The sequence below is a fragment of the Ambystoma mexicanum genome, chromosome 4q (genome assembly GCF_040938575.1).
Source record: "Ambystoma mexicanum isolate Mex_15411 chromosome 4q, UKY_AmexF1_1, whole genome shotgun sequence".
Lineage (NCBI taxonomy): Eukaryota > Metazoa > Chordata > Amphibia > Caudata > Ambystomatidae > Ambystoma > Ambystoma mexicanum.
The window spans coordinates 415,913,223-415,936,744 of NC_090928.1; the positions used below are offsets into that span (position 1 = coordinate 415,913,223).

General features: G+C 43.2%; 1 protein-coding gene across 1 annotated transcript in view; it reads left to right on the forward strand.

Annotated features, from left to right (window-relative positions):
• Positions 1–23,522, forward strand: part of COG2 (component of oligomeric golgi complex 2) — a 1,367,578-nt gene that overhangs the window by 328,549 nt on the left and 1,015,507 nt on the right. The window lies entirely within an intron of this gene.

The following is a 23,522-nucleotide window of genomic DNA, read 5'->3' on the forward strand; positions in this document are numbered from 1 at the left end:
AAGGCCCAAACCTGGGGGAGGAGGGAAAGCATTTTAACATCCTAGAGACTCCAGTCAGTAAGTGTGGGTTGTTGGAGAGCCATGCAATGAATAGTAAGGAGGTGCTGGACACAAGAGGGAGAGAAGGGTAAGGAGAAGATAACATCAGAAGGTGACGGCATTGTTCGGAAGGGGATGGTACGACTTAGGGGGGGTGAAGGAGGTAGTCATACCAGGAAGTGGGAGGGGTGGAGTAGAGGAGGAATAATATCAGGAAGTAATGAAAGCCAGGAGGAGGAGAGTGATACCACGTTTATACAGAACAGGAAGTTTCCAATGGGCCATTCCTGCCATATACAGGACCAATAAGTTAGAGGTGGAACGGGCCTCGGGCAAGGAGCCCAGAGGATGAATAGTCAGGGAGTCTGACACAATGGTGGTATGGTGGTTGGCAAAGACTTTTATTCAGGCAAACAAAAGAGGAATCTATCTCTCCATAACTCTAAGAGCCTCTAATAGGGAACTAAGGAATTGGTCAGAATATCCAAGTAAAAAAAGAGTCCACCGTCGTGTCAAAATACCTACTTCTATCCCTCACAATTGTAACTAATAAGAAAAAGGTAGTGGATCTTCCTGGTCCAGAAAAATGACTTCCCTTCTCCTGGACAATGAACCACAGTTACAATCGTAAGGGGGATTTTGCTTGTGAGTACGTCTCCCTTCTCCAGGTCTCGGTTCCTTTCCACGGAAACAAAGTTACAGCTTGTGGTGCTGGAAAGGTTCAGTTCCAATTCGGAAGAAAAATTTCCAACTCAAGCATCATTCCTTATTGACCAAATTTTTGCGTCACTATTAGGTTCCTGGAGAATGCCTTCCTTCTTCAGGTATTTGGTTCTCATTGTCTCCAGAGTGCTAGTGGAATTACTCCCCTCCCCAGGCCTTCTTCGGATTGGCTTCACGATACACAATTTTCGTTGGCTTCACGGGTTAGAACACCAGGAGTTATTGTTTCCTTCTACTGATGTCTCTTGTCTTCATGGTTCACAAAGTCTGGGCAGAATGACTCCCTTCCCTCAAGCCCTTCTCAGACTTTAGTATGCAGTACACACTGCCAGCGGGTATGCCTCCCTTCCCCAGGCGTCTTTGCCACTTTTGCTTTCACAATTCAGTTTTCACCAAGGGGGAACCAAGAGGGAATGCCTCACTTCCCCTGACTTGGTTTGCACTTCAAAGGTTCTCAGTTCACACAAGCTCACAATCATATGGGTGTGGATCCCAGATCCCTGCATTTCTCTTCTCTTTGTGCAGTAGTCCTGGGTTGTTCTTTGTAAAAGGGTGCATGTCCCAGATCCGTGAGATTCTTCCCTTTTGGTGCTGCAGACCTGGTTCACTATCCTGCCAGGTACTGTGACTATGAAGATGACTTGTGTTACTCTTCATAAAGGGGTGCGGGTCCCTAACCCGTGTTCGGACACCTGTTAGCCCTTCTGAAGGCCCAGCAAGCATCCCGGCAACCCAGGTGTCTGGAAGAGGCTTGATGGGGTTTTTCGGTCAGTCGCAGGCTCGCCTCTGTGTCCTTTCAGGCCTCTCGCAGCCCCTGCTGCTCTTTGGTGTGCTGCGGTAGCTCAGCAGAGTCTGGTTCCTCGCAGGCTGGTCGTTTCCTGTTGAGAGTGTGTTCCAGCTGCTTCTTGTGCCTGGACGTCTGCTTCTCCACGGCTCTGGTCGGTCTCTGCACAGCCGACCGAATAGGGGCAGCTCCATCTGCAGGGCAGCGTCGCCAACCACAACTTCCTCTATTCTCCGATTTGGCCTGCTTCCCATCTCACGGTTTCTCCAGGGAGAGCTTTTCTTGCCTTCCTGATTTCCCTCTTCCGTTTTGAATGGGTTCTGCCCAGTCAGGTTTCAAGAAAAACTAGACTGTTCATCCAGGTTCTCATGAGTGCACACTTCTTCCTTTTCCTAGTACTAATTCTAAGGTCTTCCAGTGACTCAAGTGATCTCCCCCTCATCTCAGTACTTAAGGGATACATGTCCCCTGAGGAATCCACACTCTTCCTTGTCCCAGTACTTCCTATATTGGTGGTATGGAAAAAAACATACAGGAACACTAGGGAAAGTGTTTGTGGAAGGGGGTAGGATGGGGTGTTGGGGTTAGGTGGGCTATGGGAATACCATGTTCACCCCAGGTCGTCAATAATCCCATAGGGGTCTTCCCTTGCCAGGATATCCACCCGCTCAGAACCACCCCCAGGGGGACTATCAGGTAGCGGCCTCACCTCCTTGGTATCATGGGAAGGGGCTCCCCTTAGGGAAGAAGTGACGTTGTGTGGGGATTTGTCACATTCCCCTTTACTTTTTCCTTTTGCCCTGCTTATTCTATTGAATCTCTGGGCTATTTTTGTGGCCAGAGGGACTTCTGCTGAAGCCCCCTTGCCATTGTAACGCCTTTTGACTTATATAGTATATTGTCCCATGGTAGCCGACAAGGCTTCTGGGACAGGGGTGCTTCTTAAGCACCCAAGTTTGGCCCTAGGTTGATCATCCTACATTGGTTTTAGGGAGTAGGTTGGTGGCAACTATATGATTAAGGCTTGCCTTCAGTGGAGGGTATAAGCAAATATACTGCATTGGTAGCCTAATGTACCTTTTTGGTGGCCACTGGGTTACCAATGTATGTATTCAAGCCCTGTGTTCACTCTTTTGTTTTAGGGGCTTCCTTTGTCCAGGGAAATTATGAGGTAGGCCTAAAACGGCTGCTGTCCACAGGTGGCCTTTGTGAGTCCAGCTATGCACCATGTATAGTTGTTTGAACTGGTGTAGACCGTGGGCGGGCTATTTCACAACATGTGTGCTGTGGTCTTAGGTGATTGCCAGCTTTAGCAGTCAACTAGATTGGCTGGTCACCCAATTTGTTGTTTTTGATCCGTGTGTGTGATTGCTGGGCTGGCTTAGGCCAGCCCCTTTGATTGTGTGCATATACCAAAAGGTATATATCCCAGAATCCCTATTTCCTATCCGAATACTCCAAACCATTCTTCTCCTCGTCCCCATGATTATTCTTTCCCGCGCTCCCAGTCTGCCCAAACAAAACACTACCGTTCCAATAATCCCCTCTGTTCATCTTATGAACAAATCCAGTCATTGCAGTTGGTTTCCCAAACCCCACCCATCTCTCCCTTCTAAGGTCACCAACCCTCCTGATAAGAGGGTTGTAATTCCCTATAACCCTTCTTCCCCATCGTACCCCGTAGAATAGTCTTGACACTCTAAACCCCCCTTTCCTCAACACGAACACCTTTTCCCACAACACAAAAGACAGACTAATTCTCGAACTGTTTACCTGACATGTCCCAACCTAAGGGTCCTGCAAAGTGAGACAATTTACCAAAATCACACACACACCTGACAACCCTTTCCTTTCCCTACAGGCATAAAAGGTGGAGCACAGGACGAGCAAGGCAGATGGCACGACGTAGGAAGTAACTCAGCACGGCAGTTCAAGAGGAGGAGATAGTCGGCGCAGACCGAGAGGGTGACAAGGGGAGACTCGACTTTGCCCTTTCCGAACAAGGCCTGTGAAGCCTCTGCAGAGGGAATAATAAGTCTGCGAACAATAGCCAACGTGTGTTGCAGCAGAGGTCTACGGTACACAAGACCCGGCTCTGTTGATTACCAAGCCGGGGAGAGACGCTTGTCTCAGAGGTACCAACCTTGACTCCAAGGAGAAAGAAAGCCAAGCGGTTCATCACAGACGGTGAGTCGAGGGGAGAACCAATAAGGAACAGAACTGTGTTGAACGAAAAGAAGCAAGTGGCTATTTGAACTTTGAACAAACTAAGAACTGTTAAATATTGTGAAGGGGAAAACCAGCAGTAGAGGAGTCCGGAGAGGTTACCCAATGGTAAAAAAACTAACGTAACCAGAAGGCCTTGGGAAGAGGAGAAGAAAGGTCAAAGTGGTCGTACAGAGGTCTTGTAAAAATCCTCTGCACCGTTGAAAGTCTTTGACCGATAGATGAATGTGAAGGTTAAGGAAAGCGAATCCTGCATGATGAAAATTAGCACATGAACTGTTTTTTGTGAAGATTAGCAAGAGTAAACCCAGCCGAAGGATGCTAATGAAAAGAGGCGGAGTCTAAAAGTTCCATGAGGAATTGTTGGTAAAAGCTGGCAAAAGTGAGCCCGGCAGAGGAAAACCGACAATCCAAAATAGTGTGGGACGAAGTGGACTCGACAAAGAGGTGTGTACATGAACAATGTGTTACAAAAGTCTGCAAGAGTGAACCCAGCAGAGGGAAGCTAATAACCAGGGCCAAAGCCCAAAGAATTGTTTAAGATTTGTGAAAATGAGAAGCATTGCAAGCCAAGGGGAGGCAAACTGTCCCCCTTGTCATTTGGGGTGTGAGCTCTGCCAAGGGAGATCCAGGGGTGGAAAGTCGCCACCCAAATGTTCACTGAGAAAGGAACTGTTTCGTTAAGTTGTTGAGCACGGCTTGTGAGGGGTCTGCGCCCAGAAGAGGGAGTGCCAGAGGTGAAGCCATCACCGAACCTGTTTGTAGAACAAGCACTTTGTGTGTGTTTGTGAAGAGACTTTTATTTGAACCAACAAAGAACCTAGTATTGTGTATTTGTGTGTATGTGTGTATTTGTGTGTATGTTTTGTAAGAATAATGTTGTTTTGAAAGGTTAATCTAATTCGCCAACCAAAATTTAAAAAAAAAAAAAAAAAAGAACCTAGTAGCTGCTATGCAACTGTTGGCTCGTGCTGGGAAGGCTCCAGCTGTGCTGTGCTCCAAAGTCCCACCTTGTCCCGTGCTAAAAACTTGGGGGAGGGAGACCTCAAGGCAATCAAATACTGACTTATTATTTGTGAACAGTTTTCCTTTACTTGAACACCCTATCCCACACTCTTTCTGTAATTAGTTGTAAGGAATTGGCAATAGACTTTTTTTTCGTGTAGGCCTTTTCATTTTGACAGACGCCACAAGGACTGCCTTATTTTTCATTTGATGGTCGACGCTTGCTTCCATCTTAGATTTAAGTTTAGGTTAGGCGTTTTTCCACCCTGCATTTACAGTTTAATAAACACCCTTGAGATTAAGTGTCTGTCTTTACTTGGGTCTCCATGAGTTCCTTACAGTAGCCATGGTGGCGCTCAAATTTATGATTGCGACATTGATGTAGTCATAAGCCTAGATTGCTTTTTTTCTTTCTTCACTGTAAGGCTATGTGAACAAACATGTAAATAATGTGTATTATTTCATGTCTTTGGCAATGCAATATGGCAAAAGGAATTTGTTTTCCTGAGGTCCAACCTGAGGGCTAAACATGGCTGCTCTGCTTTGCTTGGCAGCCACACCCACTTAGCAATTTTGGATTGAGTGCAGATGGAGCAGATCTTATGGTGCCAGGATGTTTGCACCGAAGGCTGCTATTTATTGAGTGGCACAGTCCTCTGGATTGTGGTGGAGAAATTCAAGATTGATACAAACATTGCATTGCAATTGCTCTGTGACTGCAGGACAGAGCAGTAGTAGACCATCTCTGACGGTGGAGTGGCAAGACCAGCAATCACATTTTGGAGTTCGCTGGACACCTTGGTGAGTGTGTATGGCCGATTAGCTGTGGCACTTGCTTATTGGCTTTCTGTTCCCATAGGTGGTGTCTGAATAACGCCGAAACACTCAGATGGCCCAAACTCTTCTCGTAAGGTGCTATAAGAGTCCTGATCTTTGAGCACAAGATCAGCACCCCCTGCGAGTCTCTCTATCAACATGGAAGGCATAGCAAGGAGGCTTGATAAGAGCATATTTTTTAAATCACAACATCATTCCCTCTGGGGCATGCTGTGGAACAAAGGAACTGCAGGTTCAGAATAGGAGGTAACCTGAGGTCTTGGGGAAAATCGTTGCAGCCGTTGATGTACTCCATAAGAAGATGGACACGTTTGAAAGGCCTGGTTTTGTTGTGGAGACTAGTGAGAGGCACATCAGTGGGATGGAGAAGGGGCAGCAGAAAATTGATGGTGTGGTGGTGGATTTCCAGGTCCTTAATGAGTTTAAACGTAAAGTAAATACTATGATGTTGCTTGATGTGAAGCTGGACAAGGATGAGCATTTATGGAAGGAATTATTGTGAAGGTCCTGGGCATCCAGTCCATTGTGGAAAGACCACACTACAGACACCTCTAGACACCCAAATGTGGTGCTGGAGGGTGTGTATTCCCTGATTCTTAAAAATGCATTTTCAACTCCTGTCATGGAAAATAAGAGTGAGCAATGTCATGCTAGTGGAACTGTCATCATGGTGTTAGATACAAATAAGTGATTGACTGTTTTGAGATGACTGAGAAAAAATACAGTTGTTTCTTGGGACGAGACTGTACTCGTTTTGTTTCTGCTGAACTGAACCCTGACTACATGGATAGGTGTAGAAATGTGCTGGAGTTAGGATGGGTTTGGGTGTGGATGGCCTCAGTGTGTCACCCTGCTTGCCTGAATGTATTGCTTCAAGGGAAGGGGTTAGCTTCAACTCCTCTAGCTTCAGCATCTGCCTTCTTGGTGAAGATATTCTGTATTGTGGTGATCATAAGGCAGATGAGGGCCTAGAAGATGTATCACTTGCTGTGCTCATTGAGGTTAGCCCTGGTCATGTGGAGAACGCTTCCATCGCGGGACTGCAGTTTTGGATGGTGGAGTGGGGAGAATGAGGATTTTCTGGGGAATAAAGAAGTTATGGACTGGTGATAATTAGAGTTTGACTGTCTGGGATTGTTCCTATAGTTGGTTTGTTTATTCATTTGTAATGCGCACCAAACCCGTAGGTAAGGGGGCGCAGCAAAAAGAGGATGCAAAGCTTACAAAATTACAGAATATACATCAAGTACATAACTTACATGAATACAGGGTATACAGAATGTGCAAATATAAATATATACAGAAATATGATAGTCTAATGGCTACAAAGATAAACCATGAGCAATGTACTGAATATCGCTGGAGCTCGCAATCGGCTAGGTTAGCAGGCATGTCCTCATGGGTAGGAGGCTAAGGGTTTACGGCGATAATGTGTTTTATCACATTTTTCTGAAGTGTAGATAAGGTTGGTCACCTCTCAGGTCTTGTGGCAGAGTGTTCCAGCATTTAGCAGCCTGTACAGGGAAGCTATTACCACCAATAGTGGTGAGCTTGTATTTAGGTAAGGTCAGGCAGTTACCATTACCAGCTCTGGTTGGTCTATAGGAGGTTCTCCTTTTCCTTTAGTTCCCCTTTTCCTTTAGTTCTGGCCTCTTCCATTTCTAGTAGAGGACCGGTTTCTTTTATAGTGATGAAAGTCTTGGGCTTTATCCTGTGTTCATCCATGCATTGGGCTTTATCATGGGGTTTGCCATAGATGGTAAAGAATTGTGCTGTAAATTGGCCCTGTTCACTGACCTAAAGCTTGAAAAGAAGGAATCATTTTTCCATCTTTATGATCACATGTCACCCTGGGGGTCAAAGAAATGGAATATCGCCAGATGGAGGAGGTGGTAGTTGAGAATAAGTTGAAGAGAGAAGACTCACACCAGGAAGACGTTCTGGAAACAGTTGGAAGCACATGGTGGGAATGCAGTTGCAGTGCTGAGATGCTGAGTTTCCCACACTGCTTCTGATACCAACAGGTGGTCAGATAGTTGATGGGCAGCTGTCTGAGGATACCCAGCTTGCAAAAAAACTTTCAAGAAAGTTACCAGAGCAAGAGCAGGAGCGGCGAGCACAAGTTTGCAAATAGGCTTGCCAAAAAAGATGACTGCCAAGTGCTGGGCGCTAGGAAGAAAAGGTATTTCTGTGGCACCTCCAATACCGAAGAGATGACAGATGAAGAAATCCCTGTACAAATTGCCTGGGAGAGACTGTGTAAATGGGTTTAGAGAGCAAATAGTAGTGAAGAGGAGCTTAGGAAATGGAATTTGAGGGGCCAAGCTAGTGCAGACCATGAAAGAGAGTACAAGAACTATAGCAAGAGAGACCTAGAAGAACAGTTGCGTTGTGGTAGTTATGATTCAAACACTTCAAAAGCGTAGCACATTGGTGCTGACAGTCAAATGCGCCAAAGAAGTATGGCCTACTGGAAAATGTGCTTTCAAACATCTCTGCAGGATTGATGACTAAGCCAATAAAATCAAGTATAAGTGGCCTACTGGGATATGTGGTTCTCTCTCTCCAAAAAGAAATGCACATTGATAATTGTGGCTTACACGTCACAGCAACCAAATTTAGAGCCACAAACAAATGAAGGAAAATCCAAAACCAGATATAAAGTGAGACTAATGGCCCTGATGTTTGCGTCAAAGTACAAAGGTGCTCGCAGAGAGAAAGGAAGAGTTGATTCTGATCCCTGACGTCAAAGAGACTGAACACTGCCCAGATAAAAGAAGATCATTGTACAAATCCCTGTACAAAGACATTTGTGCGTTAGCTCAGATTCAAAAGAGACTAATTTGGAGATATTATTATAATAATCATGGTATTTAATGAGGGCGGACCTTGCTTCGAGAAGCAACAGAGCACATTACAGAGGTATGCAAAAGTACAGATTCATAATGGAGCGCTTTTCGGAGGTAACAGAACAGATATACAGCAGAAGTAGGATACAGAGGGGCACAGAAGAGGGGTACAGCTGTACCGGTTGTGGGGGAGGAGAGGAGCGGGCGGCGTCTAGCGAGTCAGGTAGAACGAGGGGTGACGTGATGGCTTAGGTGTTGAGCAGGAGAGACTCTTTGAAGAGGTGGATCTTGAGTTCTTTTCTGAATTTTCGAAGCATGGGGTCGAGCCTGATGCTGACGGGGTGGAGGTTCCATTGTCTTGGGACGTAGGCATAGAAGGCCTGTTTTCTGGTCCTTTCCTTTTTGCAGCGGCGGATTTCAAGTCTGCACGTGTCCTGGTTTCTGGGGGTGCGCTGGTTGCCGGAGATGCTGTGTTTCTCTGCAAGTTAGCCGGGTGACTTGTGAGCAACTGCCTTATAGATGATGCAGCAAGACTTCAAGGTGATTTGTGCGTGCAGTGGGAGCCAGTGAAGGTCAAAGAGGGCTGGGGTGATGTGGTTGCTGTCTCTGTGCTGCATTTGGGTCTGAACCCGAATTCGTAGGTTTGGAGGAGATTGTTGGTGTCGATGTGTTGCTGCAGTTCTGCGGCTACTGATTTCTCGATGATCTTAATTAGGAAGGAAAGATGTTTTATGGGGCGATAGTTACCTAGGTTGTCGGGATCCAGAGTGGGTTTCTATAGTAGAGGGAGGATTCATCCTGTTTTTAGGTTAGATGGGAAGGTGCCTTGAGTTAGGGAGCTGTTCATGATCTCCAGATAGAGAAGGAGAGCTTCTCTGGGGAGGGTCTTGAGAATTGATGCTGGGAGGATGTCATTTGTATATGATGTGGCTTTGAGAGTGGCCAGGGATTCTACCAAGTCCTATGTCGAGAGTGTCTTGAATGTTGTCCAGTGTTGTGGATAGTATACAAAATGGGAGTTGAGGTGGAGATGCGCTAAACACTATATAAATAAGGAACACTAGTAGTACAGTTGATGCTTTAATTGTAGCAGGAAAGCCGACACGTGTTTCGACACGCAGGTCGTTTTCAAGGCTGAGTAGTTATATGCAACATTGATATTTCATAACAAAAAGCAAAATCCAAAGATTGTTACAATCACATTAAGTTAGAACAAATACAAGCCTTATCACATTACATTAGATAATGATTTAAATAAAACCGAATAACACAACACATTGTATAATAAAAAATCATTGGCATACCGTAAACCATGGTTGAAGGGTGGAATAAGCAGAAGCAAATGGCAGTTGCAAATGATAAAACAAAACAAAAGATATACGGTAAGTGACATGCTTTAGCAGTTAGAGAATACATCACTCCGGGTATGGGGGAACAAAAAACACAAAAGTCCTCTTGAACTGTGCGCAACAACACCGGAGCCCCCAATCATGCATGGTGTGCACATATCACCCATGCAAACAATGAAGTAATGGTCTATTCGGCACCAAAGTTAAAGGCCACAGATTGGCCAGAAGCCAGTGTCCAATGCAAAAATAGAATGCAAGTAATAAACTAAACTTACCACAGGCAAATGAAATATATCGAGAAAATTAGTGATGGGAAATCCCTGTGTAAAGCAAACATCAGTGTCAAATAGATGGCACGGCATAAGAAGCGGTTCTAAAAATTGTATGGAACTATGAATTATAAATCAGAGTATTCGAGTCTACATACCACAAAGAGCAGAGCGTTGTAAGTATCACACTGATGTCACATTCAGAAATTAAGTCCAAGCCGTAATGGCCGTAACCAATATATAGCCTAGAGAAAATCAACAGAATAGCTAAGTACTACTGGAGGCAAAAATTATTTGTCTATTACGCTGTACCACACAGGGTCTAAACACAGACCACAAGATGTCTGTATTTCTATAATAATTTTGATAAAAGAGTCACAATGGATGTTATGTTTTTCAAACAGTACTTGGAGTCGCACTTTGCCGGAGCCACTCCATCATGCTCGTGGGCACTAGCACCCTTTAATTTTAACCTATTCTATTCCCATCTAAATACTTGATATGTCTTACCATTGCAATAGGTAGTTCCTTTGGTCCTCCATTTTCTACTATTATTGTGATCTGACTTTTTCTTTCATATTCTGACATTGATTCTAACCGCTATTTCGAGTCTAACCGCTATTTCGAGTCCAGGCTATGTACTACATTGTTTGCTCAAGTATTAATTTATTCGGGTAACACTGTCTGTCTAACTCTGTGCTTATTAACTAATTTCTGATTTATTATTAAAAAGGTATTAGCCTTTCACTAATGTTCTTCTTTGCATTCTTCCAATATGATGTTTCTGTCGGCTTAGCTTTAATTTTACGCTCAATTTAGTTGTTTATTTACAATTTACGTCATCAAGGCGACGTCAAATGCGTACTACGCTACGGACGTCACTGCTGTGACGTCGGCTGCTTCTCTTCTACTTCTCCTTTACTTTTTTATTATTATTCGGGTATCAGCCGCTTATTAAAAGTCTCCTTTGTACTCTCCCAGCATTACGGCTTAGTTTTAATTTTACTTAAAATTCAGTTGTTTGTTTACAACTGACGTCATTCACGCGACGCCATTTGCGTGCAACGCAACCTAGGTCACCGCTGTGACGTCGGTTGCCTTTCCTTTATTTCTCTCTAAACTTTTGCTTGGACGGCTGCTGTGGGGATTTCCTCTGTAATTGTGAACGCTCGATCTAGCGAGTAAGTTTGATTCTTTGTTGCTCAGTATTAGGTAAATTGATTCTATCCTATCTGGCTGTAGTACTTAGCTATTTTGTTGATTTTTCTCTAGGCTATATATTGGTTACGGCCATTACGGCTTGGACTTAATTTCTGAATGTGACATCAGCGTGATACTTACAACGCTCTGCTCTTTGTGCTATGTAATACTCTGATTTATAATTCATACTTCCATACAATTGTTATGTATATGCCGTGCCATCTATTTGACACTGATGTTTGCTTTACACAGGGATTTCCCATCACTAATTTTCTCAATATATTTCATTTGCCTGTGGTAAATTTAGTTTATTACTTGCATTCTATTTTTGCATTGGACACTGGCTTCTGGCCAATCTGTGGCCTTTAACTTTGATGCCGAATAGACCATTACTTCATTGTTTGCATGGGTGATATGTGCACACCATGCATGATTGGGGGCTCCGGTGTTGTTGCGCACAGTTCAAGAGGACTTTAGTGTTTTTTGTTCCCCCATACCCGGAGTGATGTATTCTCTAACTGCTAAAGCATGTCACTTACCGTATACTTTTGTTTTATCATTTGCAACTGCCATTTGCTTCTGCTTATTCCACCCTTCAACCATGGTTTACGGTATGCCAATGATTTTTTATTATACAATGTGTTGTATTATTCGGTTTTATTTAAATCATTATCTAATGTAATGTGATACGGCTTGTATTTCTTCTAACTTAATGTGATTGTAACAATCTTTGGATTTTGCTTTTTGTTATGAAATATCAATGTTGCATACAACTACTCAGCCTTGAAAACGACCTGCGTGTCGAAACACGTGTCGGCTGTTCCTGCTACAATTAAAGCATCAACTGTACTACTAGTGTTCCTTATTTATATAGTGTTTAGCGCATCTCCACCTCAACTCCCATTTTGTATACTATTTTCAGTACCAGCGAGGATTTACTGGTTGGCGCAGGTGGTAATGCAGCTTACACTTCCAATTCCTTAAGGTTAATTGAACTATTAACATAATCAGTGAACTCCAGCACACAGACCTCTACGCGTTAATCCACATCTTCGGTTTTACATTTATTATCGCTAGTCTGTGCCTGCTGACCTTCACTGCACAACAATGGCTGATTACATGTCCAACAGAGACAAGGATAGGGCAGCACTATTTGCCCCTAGGGGTAGCACAGATAACCCATTCAAACGTAATTCATCAGTACCTGAGACTCTCAAACAAAAATTTATCAAACTTGAACATCTTTCCAAAAAAGAAATTAACAAGTATTGGGAGCAAGCATCGCTCACCAATTATCTTGAGAACAACCTTATCCCTAGAGGCTTGCGGATACTCACATTTCCTAATTTTGATCATGAAGAGGATGCGGATCTAGCAGAACAATGTGTAGATAACTTAAACCAAAGCTCCAAACACATGTTGGAGCTACTAATTTTACACGCCACTAGAGAGCATAAACGTGTTCTGTCTAAAATTCAAGAAATAAAGGAGGAAATTAGTAAAATGCCTAATGCAGAAGAAACTAAGCATAAGAATTTTGAGAAAATGAATGAAATCTTAGTAGAGTACCAAGATGAAATTAAACTACGTAAATTTTGTAAATACTTCCGTGACGATATAGATTATCGTCAGGATAGAGTTTACACTTTTCAACCAAAGTATGATGATATTAACACTAATTCCAAACCACCTTCAGCAAACACTACCCCTGCTAGTTCTGATCCAGACTCAGAAACAGAACCAATTGAATCAGATGCTAATTAGGCACAGCCTGGTGTAACTCCCAATTAAAAAGGTAAACTTTTTTTTGGGCGAAATCAGGCGCTACAAAAAGGGCAATATCAGATTTGCCAACACCAAACAAGTCAGATTTGCCAAAAACCCAATTGTGCTTACTCCAACCATGCCAAGCACACCAGGGGCAGGAGGGGGGGTAAGCGGCAGCGGAAGCGGAAGTTCGGACGAGGACACGACCCGTCCAGGGATCTTGACTCGCTCAAAGAAACGTTTGGGTCTATAGCTGATTCAGATTTGGTGATTAACCTTTCTGATCGTTCTCTGTCTCATGATGAGAATTCTGCACTTAATAAAGGCCTGTCTTGTTCTCCTAGTATTGGTACTAATTTTGTGAATTTTCAGGTCGATCTATTCAAATTTTTGAGGAAACTTAAGCTAAAAAAGTTTTTTGCTACTCAAGTCACAATGTACAAACCTAAGCCTAAACCTGATCCCCCTAGTTCCTTCAGCATTGGGGATCTAAATGTAATTGAGACCTTAGTCACCCTAGATCGCGAGGTCTGTTCACAATCATGTGATGTGGCTCAAGATTTAAGCATCAATCCACTGCATTTGAATCTTAAAGAACTGAAATCTAAGTCTAAATTCACCCCTTAACTGTCTGCAGACAATGTCATTGAAACCTTCAATCAAGCACTCATACAAGATATTCATTCTTACTTGGATAAACAGGTTGACTCATACAAAAACAAAAAAAGTAATCTTACTACAAAGCAAAGGAAAGCATTACAAAACTTGGCGAAAGATCCTTCAATTGTAATCAAGGAGGCCAATAAAGGGGGCAATATTGTCATTCTTAACACTCTTGACTATATAACTATGGGCTGCAAACACTTACACACCCCTGGTTGCTACGAAACCCTTGAATCCAACCCTATCAAGCGTGTGGTAACCGGTCTTCTTGAATTAATTGACACTTGGTATCATAAAGGCTTCCTCACTGACGATGAGAAACATTTTTTGTCTAATACTAATCCTACTATACCGACTATGTACTTTCTGCCGAAGATACATAAACCTTTTGAGACCTTACCCGAGGTTCGGCCCATCATGAGTGGTATTAATTGGGCTACTGAAGGCCTCTCGAAATATTTGGACGAGGCACTTAAGCCTTTTGTTGTACAAATGTCATCCTACATATGTGACAGTACTCACATTTTACAGTCTTTGCAAGATATCATTTGGGAACCAGATTACCTTTTGGCAACAATTGATGTAGTTGCGCGTTACACCAATATTAATCATGAGTTAGCGCTACAGACATTAGGATTTATGTGTTTAGGAATACCTCAGCATCTTATTCTGATCATGTTTTCATGTTGAAGCAATTTTTACAATTTGTACTTGGGAACAATATGTTTATTTTCAATGACCAATTCTACCTGCAGGTGAGGGGCGTTGCCATGGGGGCCAAGTTTGCACCCTCTTTGGATAACCTTTTCATGGCCTTCTATGAAGAAACACATATCCTCAATCAAGTGCAATTTGTGTCAAATATTGTGATGTGGCGTCGTTACATTGACGATATTTTTCTAATTTGGAAGGGGTCTGAAGACTTTCACTGCTTTTTTAGGTCATGCTAACACCAATAGGTTTGGAATCCGCCTTATCGGCCTGTGTAACCCATGTGAAATTGATTTTCTGGATTTACATATTTTTCATGAAGGAAATAATGTACACACCAATACTTTTAGAAAACCTACTGAAGTAAATTCAATTTTGGCTGTGCAGAGCAACCACCAACGCGCCACCATTGATAACATTCCAGTGGGAGAATTTCATAGGGCCAGACGTAACTGTACTTTATCCAGTGATTACAAAAGAGAATGCAATATCCTAAATCAACGCTTCCTCAATCGAGGGTATAAGAGTTCTGTTATCTATAAGGCATACTCTAAATTTACTCAAACTCATCAACGTGACCTCCTGACTAATGAGACTAGGTCAAAAGAGCATCCCCATACATCTCACTAATCACTCCATTCACGAATGACTCCTCATTGCTATACAAAATGGTTGCCAAGCATTGGCAAATTCTAAGACTTGACAAGGATTTACAACCATTTTTGACTCCGAACCCCAAATTTACTTTCACAAGATCACCTACGATCAAAAACATTGTGAGCCCTTCATTTTTTGATAACCAACCAAGGTCCTCCACTTGGTTACAACAACCGGGGGGTTTTCATAAATGTGGCAATTGTAACCAATGCCCTTGGGCTGTTAGTAAGTGCAAAACTTTTTGTGATCATTGTGGAACTCAAATTGAAATACGTGATTTTATCAACTGCAAGACTACCTATGTGGTCTATGCCATCATTTGTACCTGTGAGAAAGTGTATGTGAGTAGCACCATTCGTCAACTTCGTATCCGAATAAGGGAACATTTGTCCAACCTCAAAATGCTTGAACCAAAGCCACCCTTGGCCGCTCACTGGCAATTGGAACACCAGCTGGAAGATATTGCTGATTTGCGCTTTATTGGTCTGATGAAGGCTCATAAGGGGAAAAGGGGTGGCAACCTTCAGCTGAAACTACGCCAAATGGAGGCAAAACGTATTTGTCTATTACGCTGTACCACACGGGGTCTAAACACAGACCACAAGATGTCTGTATTTCTATAATAATTTTGATAAGAGTCACAATGGATCTTATGTTTTTCAAACAGTACTTGGAGTCGCACTTTGCCGGAACCACTCCATCATGCTCGTGGGCACTAGCACCCTTTAATTTTAACCTATTCTATTCCCATCTAAATACTTGATATGTCTTACCATTGCAATAGGTAGTTCCTTTGGGCCTCCATTTTCTACTATTATTGTGATCTGACTTTTTCTTTCATATTCTGACATTGATTCTAACCGCTATTTCGAGTCCAGGCTATATACTACATTGTTTGCTCAAGTATGAATTTATTCGGGTACCTCTGTCTAACTCTGTGCTTATTAACTAATTTCTGATTTATTATTAAAAAGGTATTAGCCTTTCACTAATGTTCTTCTTTGCATTCTTCCAATATGATGTTTCTGTCAGCTTAGCTTTAATTTTACGCTCAATTTAGTTGTTTATTTACAACCTACGTCATCAAGGCGACGTCAAATGCGTACTACGCTACGGACGTCACTACTGTGACATTGGCTGCTTCTCTTCTACTTCTCCTTTACTTTTTTATTATTATGCGGGTATCGGCCGCCTATTAAAAGTCTTCTTTGTACTCTCCCAGCATTACCGCTTAGTTTTAATTTTACTTTCAATTCAGTTGTTTGTTTACAACTGATGTCATTCACGCGACGCCATTTGCGTGCGACGCAAGCTACGTCACCGCTGTGACGTCGGTTGCCTTTCCTTTATTTCTCTCTAAACTTTTGCTTGGACGGCTGCTTTGGGGATTTCCTCTGTAATTGTGAACGCTCGATCTAGCGAGTAAGTTTGATTCTTTGTTGCTCAGTATTAGGTAAATTGATTCTATCCAATCTGGCTGTAGTACTTAGCTATTCTGTTGATTTTCTCTAGGCTATATATTGGTTACGGCCATTACGGCTTGGACTTAATTTCTGAATGTGACATCAGCGTGATACTTGCAACGCTCTGCTCTTTGTGGTATGTAGACTCGAATACTCTGATTTATAATTCATACTTCCATACAATTGTTAGAACCGCTTCTTATGCGGTGCCATCTATTTGACACTGACGTTTGCTTTACACAGGGATTTCCCATCACTAATTTTCTCGATATATTTAATTTGCCTGTGGTAAGTTTAGTTTATTACTTGCATTCTATTTTTGCATTGGACACTGGCTTCTGGCCAATCTGTGGCCTTTAACTTTGGTGCCGAATAGACCATTACTTCATTGTTTGCATGGGTGATATGTGCACACCATGCATGATTCGGGGCTCCGGTGTTGTTGCGCAAAGTTCAAGAGGACTTTTGAGTTTTTTGTTCCCCCATACCCGGAGTGATGTATTCTCTAACTGCTAAAGCATGTCACTTACCGTATATCTTTTGTTTTGTTTTATCATTTGCAACTGCCATTTGCTTCTGCTTATTCCACCCTTCAACCATGGTTTACGGTATGCCAATGATTTTTTATTATACAATGTGTTGTGTTATTTGGTTTTATTTAAATCATTATCTAATGTAATGTGATAAGGCTTGTATTTGTTCTAACTTAATGTGATTGTAACAATCTTTGGATTTTGCTTTTTGTTATGAAATATCAATGTTGCATACAACTACTCAGCCTTGAAAACGACCTGCGTGTCGAAACACATGTCGGCTGTTCCTGCTACAATTAAAGCATCAACTGTACTACTAGTGTTACTTATTTATATAGTGTTTAGCGCATCTCCACCTCAACTCCCATTTTGTATACGATTTTCAGTACCAGCCAGGGTGGACTGGTTGGCGCAGGTGGTAATGAAGCTTACACTTCCAATTCCTTAAGGTTAATTGAACTATTAACATAATCCGTGAACACCAGCGCACAGACCTTTACGCGTTAATCCACATCTTCGTTTTTACAGTGTTGTGGATATTTTGCAAGGAGTGACGTCATGTGGGTCTGTCGATGTAGAGCCGGTGTCTAATTGCTGGTGAATTTTTTTGATTTTGTCAATGAAGAAGGTGTTGATGGCGGTGGATTTTTCAATAGAGTGTGGTATGGCAGGGTCTGGTAGCGAGTTGACGCAGTGCTTGACCGCTTTGAAGAGGGCTCTGCTTTTGTTGTCAGCTTCTGCTATGGTGCTCTGATTGTAGGAGGCCTTGGCTGTGTTGATTAGTTGTCTGCGGGTTGCTCAGAGTTCCTTGAGGAGCGCCAGGTCGGATGCGGTCTGGGGCGGTGCCAGATTTTCTCTTGTTTCCTGATGACTCTTTTGCTGATTTTGAATTCTTGGCATCTACGAGGTTGCTGATGGTTTCAGTTTGCCGGTGTGTTGTTTCAGAGGCGCGCGCGTCGGTCCATGAAGCCTGAGAGGGTGGCGTCGAGTGCTTCCAGTAGAGAGTGGCAGTTCGGTTGGGGGGTGTTCGGTCCATGTAAGGTGGAGGTTGGCGAGGTTTTGTGTGGCGGCTTCCACTGGGAAGTTCTTCAAAGACCTGAAGGTTTTTCTGATGGATTTCAGCTGGGAGTGCTTGACTGGGGTGGTGTACAGGATGTTGAAAGGTACGGCTAGGTGGTCAGACCAGTCAAGCGGGAGCGAAGAGATGAGGTTTTAATGTATTTTCTATTCTTGGAAGGCATACATGGACTGATCCTGTCATACTTAAGACTGACATTGACCCAGAAGACCATGTATGTAAGAAATAAATATGTGTATTGTGAGAAACCAAAGGGTGTCTCACCCACTAGTCACCAGGGATCTCTCTCTCAGGTGACCAGGACACAGCCATCCCCTTTGCATCCAGACCCTGGGGGCGGACCAGTGCGGGAGGATCACCTGGGTGAGGGATCTTCGGGGAGTGAGGGTGAGGCAGCCGATGGCGAGATGCGTATCCCTCCCTTTCCCGTACCCATGATCCCTCCTATTTCATAGGATTTTCCGATAGCCCAAACCTCCCTCCCTTCTACACAAACACTGGGCCGAGGAAGAGGGTGACTGAGAGTAACAATACTAACTTGTACACATCGCATTGGACATGCCCCGCTAATTGGGTCAGCCAAAGTCAGGCACTTGACTCTAAGTGCATACACCTGATGCCAATTAGCTCTCCTCACACAGATACAAGGTGGAACATAGAGACACATTCTGAGCAAGGTGGAAAACGAGTAAGAGCAGAACCTCCGGGGCGAAGGCGAACCTACTTGAGCAGGGCAACGGACCAAGGGACGAGAGCCAAAGGTGGAGAAACCCAGGAGTTCCCTCTAGCAGGTTGTTGCCTCCAAAAGTCTCTGAAAGACACGTGGAGAAGGCAGAATCCCAAATCAGAAGGCTGCATTGCGTTTCAAGGACGCCAGCGACCCTCCTGGGTGAATGGCAGAGTTGGTGAGGCGAGGCCTAGCCTGTGGTACTAACCTTGGCTTGTAAACTGGAAGACAAGAAAGAAACGCACACAGCTCGTGAGTTGGCAAGCGACCTGAGAGACCGGTGTGTGCTGAAGAGATTGAGGTGTCAACATTATATTGCCCAAATTGAAGGCTGCACGCGTGTAGATGAAACGTGAAGAAAGGCCGACCTGCGAATGAACCTTGAAGTGACAATCGCTGTAAAGTCAGCAGTACTCGGTAATGGAGTGGTACGGCGAAAGGAAGTAGCTACTCTGTGAAAGGTGAAATGTTTGTAGCGATAAATTGAATGAACTGTAAAAGCGAGATGGTTGAAATTAACCCAGAGGAAAGGCGAGAGTAAAAGGTGAACATGGAACTTTGGTGCATAATATAGTGAACTACCGAGACCAGGCATCACTGGGGCAAATAACATAGGATTGTGAATTGAAAGCTGGGAAGTCAAAGTGGTCCTGCACAGGTCTGTACAAAAGAACCACGCACATTCGAAAGTCTTCACATCAGGAAACCTTTTGAGCCTGACTGAGCGAGACCGAATGTGTAATAAGTTACCGGAAGGAAACCTTTAAAGCAGATTAATTAATCTTGGGGAAGAGAACCCCTGCAAGTGTTTTGCTTTGCTGTAAAAGATCTGAGCCCGATAGAGGGGGATCGGTGTGAACTTTTTCTCGGAGAGACTTTAACGTGGAAGGCCATGCTGGCCTCGATCCAAGTTTTGAACCGCCTATTGTGTTGAGAGCCTGAGCCAGAGTGTGTCATCTTGCCCAACACGGACTGCCTTACTCCGTGCTGTCCAACGTGGGGAGCAGAGCTGACTCAGCCATATTTATTCTTTGTATTTGAACACTGACTTTCCTTTGCATACATATTCTCATTTTCACATTTTTGTACAAGGTATAGGGCAGGCATTAGGATTTTGTTAGTATAGGCCATTTTGATTTGACAGACACAACTAGGACTGTTTTATCTATCTTTTGATGGTCGAGACTGCACCCTCCCTTGCTATAGGGCAAAGTAGGAAGTTCTCCAACCCCATTGAAGCTTTAATAAATGTTTTACAAATTGTAACTTTTTTGTCAGTGTCTTACTTGTTATACCATGATTACCTTACAGTATGGAAAAAAGAATGCATGTTTTTATAATTTTTCTTAATTGAGTTTGACTTAATCATCTGCAAAACATGACAATGTGTGCCCCTTCTTTTTGTCTAGTGAGTGGATATTTGTGGGGAGTATTCACCACGTATACGTCTCAAATTGCCCAGAACAATTGCCAGAGGTTTAAGATTAATTCCAAACCTTAAAGCCATCACCTCTTTCTTTTTGCTTTGTCAGCCCTAGTGGGACGGGTATGCCGAGACGTGGATCCCGTGCCTCCTGGGCCTAGAGACCCAGGCTACTCCTCCCTGATGACACCCAATGAGGCTGACACGTGTCTGGGGATGCTTGTGGTCTCGTACAGTAGAGATCTGACCTAGCAGTTTGGGCTGGACTGCTCCTTTGGGGGTGGGACCAAGCCTGATTTGCATATGGTCTTTCCCCTTTCTGTAATGGCTTGGCAGGCAAAGAACAATGGCCTTGGGGTTGCCCAGAGCAATTGCCAGAGGTTTAAGATTAATTCTAAACCTTCCAGCTATCACCTCTTTGTTTTTGCTCAAATTGCAGAGAAACATTTATTTTGAGTGATGGGTAAATATTTAGCTGGATTTATAGTTATGTGATAACATATGCCCTGAATGGACTACTTCGCTGTGTTGAGGTTTGTATAACTGATTTGTGGATTTTGTACTCACCAGAAGGCACTCAATGCTTTAAAAATAGATAAATAAAAATACAGTGAAGAAAATACGGTTTTTTGCAGCTCAATATCTTTTAATTGTTCTTTTATTGTGACAAAACCTCCCCATACCCAAGTACGATGATGAAACCAAAGACTAGATAGAAATGAATTGGAACACATGACCACTGTTCTGCCTCAACAACAATCTGCTCTCCATCATGCCCACTCTACTGAAACTGCTCTTCTGCATTTCACAAATGTTCTCGCTTCCTCCAGTCTCCCTAAACATTTCTCTTTTTCTTTGTGCTCATGGACATGTCTGTGATTTTTGACATGGTGGGTCATTCGATTTTTTGTTCCTCTTTCTTTTCTTGACATTCTGGTGCTACTCTTTTCTGGTTCTCTTTCTACCTGTCCAATCACATATATTCCTTTCTTTAGCTGGTAATTCTTCTTGACATCTGCCACTTCTTTTTGGGGTCCCAAAAGCCTCAGTCTGCCCCCTGTATTATTCTCTCTTTACTATCCCTCTTTCTTTTACTATTCTTTCTTTGGTTATATTGTTGCTGCTCTGCCGATGATTCTCAAATTTGTATTTTTATACTTTTACTATCTGCTTCATGCCTCTGATTCTGACTGTCTCTCTTCTGCTAAGCTGAGGATGCTCAACCACTCTTCATTTTAACCCATCTAAAACTGAAAACCCTTCATCTGTTCATTTTCCTCACAATATTCTTCCCCTCTCTTCTTAGGCCTGTTTTGGCGTTATTTTTCACTAGTTACTTTCTTTTATTGTTCACATTTATTCTCTTGCTCTCATTCTTGCCACCTCTTAAGCATTGAAGCAATCCACCCTTTTCTTACTACTTTGCTTCTAAGACCGCGTTCTTAAACTGTTTTGCTCCTGCTTTGATTATTGCTTGCTACCCCATTTGGGGCTCCCAGACTATGCCCTTTCAACCCCTGTTCCAATTCTGCTATTCATCTGCCTGCTTTCTCCTCGTTCACCTATTTGTCCCCCTCTTAGTGCTCTTTGCTTTTCTCCACCGCTCGTCTTCTGTACTCTTCCTTGTGTAATGTTTGGAAATGCGCTCATGGACTTGCACATTCTTAGTTTTCCCTGCTTTCGTTTTAACTCCTAAATGCACTATCTGCACCTTCACTACTTTCTTGCTGCCTCCCCCATGTCCCGCTTGTGCTCAGTTCGACTTTTGTCTTTTTATCTCCTGGCCACTGTATTCTGGCATGCCCTTTCTTTCTGCTCATGTTTTGCTCCCACTTTTGCTTCTTTGTGCTCATTTTGAAAGTTCATCTTCTAGCTAGCCCCTGCTGTTGAAAATGTACATCACGTGGTTTAGATTTAGTCCTGATGCCTTGCTATCGCTTTTTTGTAATTACCTATACAGCGCTTTATAAATTCAAACAAATGGAGTTAATAGGAAAAAAAGTAATTCCGAAAAAAATGGCGTTACAACAACCAAATAAATGCGTGTTGCACAAGACTTTACTTTGTTTGGATGTTGTGATAAAGTCGAATTGCCACCTTGGTCATGAGACTTCCACCTAATTTCAAGTTGGCCGATGGACCTTTAATGCAGTCAGTGCTGTGGGGACAGTAAGAAGGATAAACACTGAGGATAATTAACCAATATGAAAAGCTGTTTAATGTAAAGAATAGAGCTACCCAGTCTCCACGTGGGAAAATAAACGCCCGTGCGGATAGGGCCAACAAAATAGAAGGATAGTGAAGGGAGAGCAGGAGGCGAGTCATCAGGTGACGTATCCAGAGTCCTGACGTCCCTGGGATTAGCCGGAAGAGCGCTCTTTGGAGCCAGCATCCTTCTGGAGAATTAAGAAATGGGGGAGGTCTGGAAGAGCTCCAATGTGGAGAACTCCAACGCAGTGCCTCTCCCAGTTGAAGGGATGCTGCGACAAAGACCTGACAAGATGGACGCCTTCCCTCCTTAACCTTGAGAATATGCCCCAGTGTGAATGACACTATGACCATTGAGACAGAAAGGTCAAAGTGAGGCGCGTATGCAGAGTTTGACAATCCCTATACAGAGAGAGCAAGCAAGGGACACCGCACCCTCCTGTTGAACTGGGAGACCATAACCCTGGATCATTAAGCATTGTGGCAGACATGCTCTCCCCCAGAAATCCTCTTTCTGGGGCGGATTGCAAAAAGTGCTAACCCTGTGAAGAGGCCCTTTGGTTAAAATGCACCTGGGTGCTACATCCGTGAGATTATTGGTATGCCTTCGAGTTTGGTATTCCCAAGAAAGGGACGATTCCTTCCACTGTATTGTTTATCATATACTGACGATGCTTGCCTAAACCCTCCCAAGAATGGTAGAAGGGTATCCTGATTTTATTTGTGATGGACTAAATCCCCCCCAGGGCCCCAAGAATGTATTCCAACACTGACCTAGTTTTAAAGAAAATCGGTTTGAGCGTTTATATGGGGTTACTTTAAACACATTCCTTGCAGCAGATTCACTTTGTTTTCACGCTAACTAACTCACTAAAAAGATGTTGATCCTGGTTAGAAGCTTAAATCAAACTATTCACATAATTAAAAGCCAGCTTTTTTCTTTAACTCTCAGTAGGGCAGTAGCGCTTTATAATGGGGCTTATTCCAAAGAACGCCATCATCAAAAAACTG